This window comes from Dromiciops gliroides, chromosome 3 (genome assembly GCF_019393635.1).
Source record: "Dromiciops gliroides isolate mDroGli1 chromosome 3, mDroGli1.pri, whole genome shotgun sequence".
In the NCBI taxonomy this organism is placed as follows: domain Eukaryota; kingdom Metazoa; phylum Chordata; class Mammalia; order Microbiotheria; family Microbiotheriidae; genus Dromiciops; species Dromiciops gliroides.
The window spans coordinates 147,125,828-147,136,858 of record NC_057863.1 but is presented as its reverse complement, the minus strand read 5'-3'; positions in this window follow the sequence as shown (position 1 = coordinate 147,136,858).

The window sequence follows — 11,031 nt, the reverse complement described above, 5'->3', positions numbered from 1 at the left end:
TGGCAGCTTCATCTTTCTGCTGAATCTGTACTTATTCCTATTTCTATGGATGTTGACAAGATATTAGGTTCCTTACAGTGGCATGGTCTCTTTCAAATATGTCTGAAAGGATGTAGCCTCTTGTAAGACTTGACATTGAAAGGGAAAAAAAAAGAAAATTCTCATTATAAACAGCTGAGAAAAAGCAGTTCGATCCCTAGGAAAGTATAAAATGTAATGTATTGATAAATTGTACACTGCATTGACATACAGGTAAACCTGTAGTTTTACTATGTCTATAACTACTAGCCACTGTTTTAACACCTTTAAATTCCCTTACAAACATCATTTAAGTCCAGTTGGAATTGATGTTAGAACAGCTTGATTTAATCCAGGAATACACTTTAAACAGCTGATGGAACAGCTGAGACACTACATCCCCTAAATGGCATGACAGGAAGATGAGAGAGAGAGAGAGAGAGAGAGAGATTGATTTATAAATATACACATACTTATATGTATATTTACGTATATATACAGGCATACACATATATAAACACACATGCAAAAATATATATTTATAGTATACATATGTATGTCATTTAATTATTTGTATCTATGTTATATAAGTATTTGGTGGCCACAAATATCACAACCCTTGAATTGATTTAAAATACAAAGTACTGCAATAATGTTCTGATTGTTATCTTTAATATTTCCTTGTTATATTAAAATAAATTATATGGCATAGGAAATAGAGCACTGGTCTTGGAGTCAAAAGTCTAGCATTCAAATCCTGTCTTTGCTACTTACTGTATGTATGACTTTGGCCAAAGATCTTCTCCTTTCTAAGCCTCAATTTCCTTGTTTATAAAATGAAAGGAAATAGAAGAGATTATCTTTAAGTTTCTCTCCTATCCTATGACCTATGATTAATACATTGTATAAGTTTAGATGTTCTATATATCAAATAGGGGCAAAGATTAACTGACTCTAATGAAAGAAAATGGTAGTACACTGATATAAAAGATTAATGACCAAAAAAAAAAATAGGGGAAAGGAAAGGAATTAACATTAAGTGCCTAAAACACCAAGCACTGTGCTATGCTAAGTGCTTTTACACGTATTATCTCATTAATTCCTCTCAACAACACAGTCAGTTAAATGTTATTATTATCTGTAATTTACAACAGAAGAATCTGAGGCAAATAGAGGTCACCCAACCTAGTAAGTTCTGAGGTCACATTTGAATTCAGATCTTCCTTATCTCCAGGTCCAGAGTTTTATCCACTGCACCCTCAGCTGCCTTAATGAAACATTTTCTGTGTATTGGATGTTGAAACTAAAATGCATGTATTGAACCTTATTATTGGCACATGATGCAGTTGTAGAGATGCCAATTTTAAACTCGTGTCATTGTGACACATGACTTTCTAGTAGGGGATATTCCCAGAAATTATGGAATTATTTCTAAGAGCTAAACATTGATGATGTTAGTATATATTTATGTTGATCTATTTATGTTGATGTTAGTATATATTTAGCAGTATTAGAATTGATACTAAATAATATAATGGCACTTCTGAGGTATATCCTAGGTGATAATCTACTCAAAAATCTTTTTTTTTTCTTGTGGGCAATGGGGGATAATTGACTTGCGCAGGGTCACACAACTAGTAAGTGTCAAGTGTCTGAGGCCAAATTTGAACTGAGGTCCTCCTGAATACAAGGCCAGTGCTTTATCCACTGCAACACCTAGCTGCCCCTCAACAGTCTTTGAAATCCAAAGTTTCTGACCTGGAAACAATATGGTTCTTATTTTTATTCATTGAATATCACTGAAATCTTGTTTAAAGAGATATTGGAGGGGATTCAGGGCTAGTTCAATATTAGGAAAACTATCAGCATAATTGACAATTTCAATAAAAATAATCATTGGAATGCAAAACTGTAAATAAAAATGTTTATTATTTTTTAAAAAATATGGTCAAACTGAAAACAATCAAACTAAAACTGTTTACCCATAAATATGGGTCACACTTTCCCACCAATTTGTACAGTGATTTTTTTCGGTGGAGGAGAAAGCTACTAGTGTGGTTCACCATTACAGAAACCTATGTTCCCAGAGCATCTCATGACTGCTGATCTTGGTGGCAATATCCTCTTTTAGGAAAGAATCTGCACCATGTGTCAATAGTTCTTTTGCAAACCTCTCCACTCTCCTTGAAGATGAATCCACTTCTATGAAATTTTCTAGCTATTGAAGCAATATTAAGCTCTTTTAGCAAAACATTAGTTTCACTCCTTCAATTAAACAGCAACCTCAAGCCCAAGAACTTCAGCTTTCTGGATTTATTGCCTTTGTTTTTTGCTGAAATGTTCAGATATGTTAGTGACAAGAATTTTCTTTAACTCAGAGAACTGAAAAGTTCCTTTGCTACATTCTCAAGGGTTCTGAACAATTACTCCCTCTAAGGCCTAAGAGGGAAATAGAAGGCAACGCCGTTGAGGGGCATGTCTGTATATGTTTGTGTGTCTCTGTTTCTCTCTGTCTCTCTCAGTCTCACTGTCTGTCACTCTGTCTGTCTCTGTCTATGTCTTGGTCTCTGCTTCAGTCTCTCTGTCTCTGCCTGTCTCTTTGTCTGTCTCTCTTTCGCTATCTCTGTCTGTCTCTCTCTTTCCTTCCATACTATCTGAAGGTTTTTTTTTTTCTCATTACCTCTCAACCTCTATATGGAGTTAAACAACAACCAGTCCATAATAGAAGGATGCAGTTTTCTCAGCTGATTCAGTCTAGAGTAGGTGTTCTCTTTTCAAATTTTCTACTATGTTCCTTTTGAGCAACAGAAGGCAGTCTCCATCATCATCTCCACTTTTTAGTTAGTTGGTATGACTTTTCATTCTCCTGATCCCTGCCCTCCATTCTTGTTTTTTTTTGTGTGTGTGTCTCTTCAATTTCTAATGCCTCAAACCATGGGCCTGCTCTTGAATAGTGGCCCATCTCCAGTTCAGATTGATCAAAAATCGAAATTCAAAGTTCACTCAGATATAATACAAACAATACGTAATTTTTCCATTGTCTCCAAATAGTTCTCTAATTCTTAATTTCTCATTTATAGCCTTCACAATCCTGAAAATAATCATTTATAAATTAAATAATTTTTAAAAATAATGCTTTGTAACCACTGTTGCATTCACATAGTACTTATGCCTTACAATTACTTCCAAATATTTTGTCTTTGTATGTGAATCAGAGGATCCAATATCTTTCAAGTCCTCATAGCTTTCTCAAGTTGGTAGTTTGTTTTATTTCTCTCTTCAAGTGAATATGTATGCTCTTTTAAGCAAGTAAAATGTCCACATATGAAATGGACAGTACCATCCATGTGTACAAATTTAGAGAAGTCTACTAATTTTGGAAAATCATCAAAGATTCTACTACTTTTATGATACCACACCCCTTTTTACCTATCTTCTTGGATCTTTATCCTCATCCAGGGCCATATCAGGATACATCCTTTCTTCCTTGCCTTTTGTTTGACTAGTTCCAAAACCAATTGGCCACTGAGACACCTTATTGTATTCTGTTGGAAAGGAGAATATTTTTGCTCAAAAGGCTTGGAAAATAACTACTAAATGGGGTCTCAGTGGCTGAGTGCTTGTGTGACAAGGCAAAAGGAAGGCAAGGAGAAAGGATATGTCCAGGGATGGGTTACCTAACAGTGGATATCATATAGGTGGTCTAGAGATTGAGGAAGGGTTAATGGAAAAGCTAAAGGTAAGAGAATAAGGATATGATGTCCCCTTTCCTATAACTGAAAATATAAACAGAATTGGGTTCAATATTCTCTACTTTGGTACCTCCATCAAACACTGGTCATTCCTTTTATGATTGAGCTGTTTCTTTTTTTTCTTTTAATATATGTTTATTTTATTAAAAGTTCCCAATTTCATGTAAAAATATTCAACAATAATTTTATAAAATTGAATTCTAAATTCTTTCCTTCCGTCCTCCTATACATGCCTTGAGAAGACAAACATTTTAATATTGATCATAAATATATATTATATAATATTAAATAATCATATAACATATGTGTATGCATAATATATGATGATATAATATTAGACATAAAAGAAATCTGGAAAATAGATTAAAGAGCAAAAATATAACAATTAATGGACAACAAGAAAGCTGTGATTTTTTCAAAAATAGCCTGGATTTTATATTTAAAGAAATCAACAAGGAAAACTGCCTTAATATCTTAGATCAGAGGATAAAATATTAAATTTGACATTCAAATACAAGACTCAAGAGATAAATTAAAGTGTAAACATGAAAGAGAAATCATGAGACTCAAGAAATTTAAATTATATTCTTATATGAGAAGATGATACACGTAATTCCTAAGAACTGTATCATTACCAGGGCAGCTAAAGCATTCTAGATAGAGGACATAGGTGTGAGTCAATTATGTTGACATGATATTTAAAAAAAATTAAGGTTTGAGAAAGAATACAATGGAATCAAGAGGAAAGTAGGATGGTTAAAATCTCACATAAAAGATTCATAAGAGTTTTTAAAGTGGAGGTGAAAATGTGGGTGTAGTAGGCAATTCTTGAACCTCCTCTTGGAGTTGTTTCAATGAGCGAAGAACGTGTGTGTGTGTGTGTGTGTGTGTAATAGGAGAGGAGGTGTATAAGAGAAATTGGGGTTGAAAATAAAAAGGAGGACAGATCAAGGGAGGCAGTGCTCAGAAGCAAAATAGACTTTTGAAGAGGGACAGGATTAAAAAAGGGAGAGAAGGATAAACAGATTACAAAATTACTAGTCATAACTGTGAATGTCAATGGGATGAACTCATACATTAGACAGAAGCAGATAGCAGAATGGATTAAAAACCAATATCCAACAATATGTTTCTATGAGAGACAGAAAGACACACATATAGCTAAAAGGGGGCGGGGCAGCTAGGTGGTGCAGTGGGTAGAGCACCGGCCCTGGAGTCAGGAGGACCTGTGTTCAAAGCCGGCCACAGACACTTGACACTTACTAGCTGTGTGACCCTGGGCAAGTCACTTAATCCCAACTGCCTCACCAAAATAAATAAATAAACAAACAAACAAACAAACAAATAAAATAGATAAATAAACAAAAAGGGGGGAGCTAGAGAAGAGTCTAAAATGTTTCCTTTAGCTTGAAATGGTAGCAATCATGGTCCCAGAAAAAGAAAAAGAAAAAATAGACCTAAATAAAAGAGATAACCAGGGAAACTACATATTGATAAGAATTACCATATAAAATGAAATATCAAAAATTTTATAGCAAGTTTCTCGGATACAGTCCTCTTATAAACTGAGTCAAATCTATATAAATATCACCTATTGCCCAACTGATAAGTTTTGAAGGGATATGAAAAGGCAGGTTTCACAAGACGAAATTAAGACTACAAAGAGTCATAGAAAAATAATCTAAATCACTATTGATTGGACAAAGGCAAATTAAAACAACTCTGAAGATACTACCTCAAAGCTATCTGAAATGACAAATACTGGAGGAAACAAGGGAAAATAGATACACTAATGAATTTGTTGGGGGAGTAGTGAAATATAAAACTGCATATCCTTTGGCTCAGCAATATCACTACTGTATTACAAAGAAATTTAAAAGGGGCAGCTAGGTGGCACAATGGATAAAGCACCAGCTCTGGAGTCAGGAGGACCTGAGTTCAAATCTGACCTCAAACACTTGACACTTAACTAGCTGTGTAACCCTGGGCAAGTCACTTAACCCTCATTGCCCTGAAAAAAAAAGAAGGAAATTTTAAAAAAGGAAAAGGACCTATATGTATAAATTAGTTATAGCAGTTCTTTTTGTGGTGGTAAAGAATTGGAAATTGAGCACATGCCCATCAATTGGGGAATGGCCAAACAAGTTTTGGCACATGTTTTGATTATGTACTATTAAGAAATGTTAACAGGGACAGTTTCAGAAGAACATGGAAGACCTATATGAAATTGTGTGAAGTGCAGTGAGAAAAATCAGTAGATCACTGTACACAGTACCAGTAATATTGTAAGGATAAAGGATGATCTCCTGTGAAAGACTTGAGTACTCTGATCAATACAATAATATAAGACAATTTCAAAGGATTCATAATGAAAAATGCTGTGCTCCTCCAGAGGAAAAAGAAACTGATGAATTCAGTGCAAAATTAAGTATATTTTTCCACTTTATTTTTCTTGCTTTTTTATGATATGGCCAGTGTGGAATGGTTTACATGATTTTACATATATAACTGATATCATAATTCTTGCCTTTTAAAAGGGTTTCAAAGGAAGAGTATTTGAAACTCAAAATTAAAAAAATAAACAACTAGATAGTAATAAAAAGTGTAAAGCACACAAAAAATAAAGATTATAGATTTTGAAGTGATTTAATAGTTTACTTATTTCAAATCTACCCCAAACACAAATGCCATCAACCACATCAGAGTGAAGTGATCATTCAGTTCATCTGGAGGACTGCCAACTACACATAACTTTGTGTATACATACATATATACATACTATATACACACACACACACACACACACACATACACACACACACACACACACACACATATATATATATATATATATGTTCCATTCTATTTTTATACAGATCTCATTGTTAGGAATTATTTTTCCCTTGTAGTGAGTATAATTCTGGCTGATTATATCATCTAATCTTAGTTACTAGATTACTCTTTGGGCCAAATACATTTAGTTTAATTTATTTTCCTTCTAAAAACCATCCATACATTAAGGACAGGTAATATTTCTCCACTAACTCTTCTGTACAATAAACATCCCATTTTTTTCAACTGATACTCACATGGCATAGTTCTGAATTCCTTAATCACCTCCTTAATCAACATTTGCTCAATTATCTGCAGCTTGTAAATATCTGTTTTTAACAAATAACATGGACCCAATAAGTGAGCAAAATACTTAAGACTAGAATACTATTCTGCTCTTAATGTAACCTAATATTTTACTAGTTTGCTCAGCTGCTAAAGAATAACAATAACAAGAAGAAACAATGAGTACAAATATAACATCTTTATATTGTGTTGTATAGTTTTAAAAATACCTTTCTGAATAAAATCCTCCTCATCTATCATTTATTCATTCATTCATCCATTTATTCATTCTTCCTTTCATTCATTTATTCATTATTTATCTATTTATTTGTTTATCCATCCATTCATTCATTCATTCATTTGTTTTTTTTTATATTTATCTGTTTAGCTATCTATCCATTGAGTAAACTGAGATTTGAAAAGCTGGATAATTTGCTAAATAAAAATATCAAGGTACAAAGTGAATTTTCACATTCTTTCTTGATGTTCTATGTTCTTGAATCATAATGAAATTAAAGTTAGCTAAAATGTCTAAATGCTTTTTCTAAGAATAGTCTTCTATTCTCTTATGAGTTTTTCATCCTTTAATATTGTTCATTGTGTAACTGCACTCGATCTTTGTAATAAACTCACAATATACATAAAACATAATGGAAGCTGCTCAATGACAGAATTTAGCACATTCTTATATTTATATATCTAATTACTCATACATTATTAGTGCTTATTAATTGTTTGCTAAATTTAATTTAATTTCAAAAAAGAAAAGATCATTCCAGATAGATTCTTTATTCATGTTAGAAAAACTAAATCTCAGTCTTTAAAAATAGGCTTATTTGTGATTCTGATCACTTTAATGCAAAGCAGATAGTTACCTAATTAGGTAACAAAGTACTTAAAATTTTTATTACTTTTTCTGTCCTATTGATTGATCACCTAAAAGGCTTGAGAATATTGAAGAGTATATCAACAGATGGAGCATTCTAATGACAGATTGCCCTTTGCAGAGCAATTTCTCCATCCTTCCCCTTTTCCAGGTCATTGAACTTGCTACATGTGGCTTTTTCTTTCAAAGTCCTTGGCAGCTTTCCCTATCATTGCTGCCAAAAAAGGGATGTGACCCAAAGAGAATGGAACTTTATTTTAAATTTTAGCAAAGAATAGGTACCCAACAAATTTTATTTACAGTTGTTATCTGATATGCATGTGAAAATATTTTTAGATGAGAATGATGAGTTTTGTGAATTGTCAAAGTCTATTTTTGCCACTTCATTGCTATAATTTCAAAAACTAGACTAGACCCAGGCTAACCAAAACATGTGCCATGTAACTGAGATTTTTGGAAAAGGTACCTTGTTGGAATGCCATTCCTAAAGACTATGACCCACAGCATGTCCATCTGTTTATGGAACGGTAGTTGAAAGTAGCCTATAGATAGACTGGTTAAAACACTCCAGGGTTTCCCCTAGATATTGCTTGAAAACAGTTATGCCACTTCATGTAAGGGATTTTAGAGGTCTTCACTTTCATGACTGCATAAATTTAACTTGCAAAAGTTTTTTTTCTTCTCCAAAGTAAAAGGGTTAAACTGTATCATCCCACCATCTCATGTACTTCATATACTTTTCATTATAGTCCACAATAAAAACTAATAAGATTGGATTTTTTGCAATCTGGGTTTGTTAGTTTTAATAATGGAAACAAAAGTTGAAAAGTTAAGTATACTCAAGCCATAATTAGCTTATATTTCATTCCTAAGCTGTGTTTTTCAGGATCACTAACAAAAATTGAGGTTATTTCATTGATGATAGAATGATAGACCTTTGACCCCTGCAAACAAATTTTTCAACTAATAGTAAAGGTAAAGACAACAATATATACTAATGTACACTGTGCAGCAAGCATGAGGGCACTCACTGAGCTTAATAATAGTGATGACAACCCTCAAAATGTTCTGTTGCTTTATTGAATTTTTACCTTTATGTCAAAGATAAATGAAAATAAGTTCAAATGAAGATAAACATCCTTTACTTCCAGTTAATTTGGCCCCTTTTTCTATATCCAATGGCTCCATTATGTATATTCCTTGACATATTCAGCTTACTTACACACTTTAACCCCTTGATATCTGCCTTTTTCTCCTTTTGCTGCAATGTCATAGAAGTCTCTCTTCAAGAGAGCCAATTACCTCCTGACTGTCAATTCACTAGTTTTTATATTTTAGTTCTTATCCTTTAATTCATTATGACACTTTACAGTATTTAGCATCCTTCCTCTCCCTTCCTGGAACTCTTTATTCTGTCTTTCTATATGTAGAGCTTTAGAGATTAAGGTACATTAGTAGCTATTTAGTTTATCTCTTTATTTTACTGACTACCTTAGTTTTTTTGTTTGTTTGTTTTGCCCATTTTTCTGAGTGCTCCTTTTTCTCTTTTGAATGGCCCAGCTTTCTATGAGAAGGCTTGGGATACTTTATGTTCTGTCCTTTGACTTTCTTTTCTTCGATCCATTCTCCATCTCTGATTTTAACTATTCTTATAGGGGACAGTTAGGTTGCACAGTGGATAAAGAACTGAACCTGGATTCAGGAGGACCTGAGTTCAAATCCAGCCTCAGACACTTGACACTTACTAGCTGTGTGACCCTCATCCCCCCCAATAAAAACCACAAAACACAAAAAACCTATTCTCATAGGTTAAATAATTTCTAAATTTATGTCAAAAACTTCTAAATGTCTTGAACCTTAATCTCTCTTTCAATTTTGTTCCACATTTCCAATACCTTGTATATCCTACCCATTGAGACCTCACACTCAAAGATCTAAGTCTTCATTCTTTTATTCACCACTCACTCTTTGAAATAATTCCTTTCTCTTGATTTCCTTATTTATACACTTATTACTATCATATGACCCCAATTTGAATCGTAAATATCTTGATAACTATAATAAGTCTTGATAGAATTTCAGATGGTATCTTCTTGTTGCTGGTATGGACTTAATGCTAGCACCCTCTTGGTTTAGATCTGATGTTTGGATAGAATGAGGCAAGTAAAATCACTGAACATATAACTAAAGAAGAGGTTTACTTTGCTTTAACACAGCAAGAATATCCATTAAAAATATTGTACATAATAGTAGCATTTACCTTCTCTGTACATGCCACAACTCATTGTTTACATATAGAAACATGTCTGGTCAGGTCATCATGGTGTGCTGATTTATGAGGTCTTGAGTAGGCATTAAGTCTAATACCAGGACTTCTGGAACATTGTATTCTTCTAGATAACCAGGAATTTTCATCAGGAAAACTGAGGTCAATAAAGATTGAATCATTTTGTCCTCTTTCAGAGTTTTTGCATCATGCTTTGGGTGCAAGAGAAGAGTTTGTGTCAGGGAAATGTTGTTCCTATCACACTAGTCCAATTTCCTCCTTTCCTGGATGAAGAAATATAGTACTAGAGAGTTTAAGTGACTTGCTGAAAGTAACGAATTTAGTCAGGGGCAGAACTGAGACTGGTACTCAGGTCTTCTCATTATCTTTTCACTATAACCCATTCTTTGTGATTCCTTTATTTCCCCCTACAATTGAATCAGCAAGTTACTGTGTTTCTTTTATATTATCTTTTAAATCTGTTCCTATTTCCACTGCCACAATAATAATTCAGGTTTATTGCTATTCCAACTTCCTACTCAGGAGAGAATAGGCTACCAGAGAATGAATTATTTGTTGACCAAATAGGAGAAAGTATCTATAGAACTTTGTAAACATTAAAATGGCACATAAAGGGGCAGCTAGGTGGCACAGAGGATAGAGCACTGGCCCTGGATTCAGGAGTACCTGAGTTCAAATCCGGCCTCAGACACTTAACACTTACTAGCTGTGTGACCCTGGGCAAGTCACTTAACCCCAATTGCCTCACTAAAAAAAAAAAAAAAATTAAAATGGCACATAAAGTGTTGACCCTTATGATGAGTAGGAGGACATTGATCTATGACCAGAAAATCTGACTCTTTATCCTTCATTTAAGATCTAGTTCCTTAAACTTTAGCTCTTTTCCTGATATTTGTAAAGCATTAGCATAAGGTAGTTGCTTAATAAATTATAAATTTATTAATCCTTTCCTTTTTGCATTCTATTGTTCA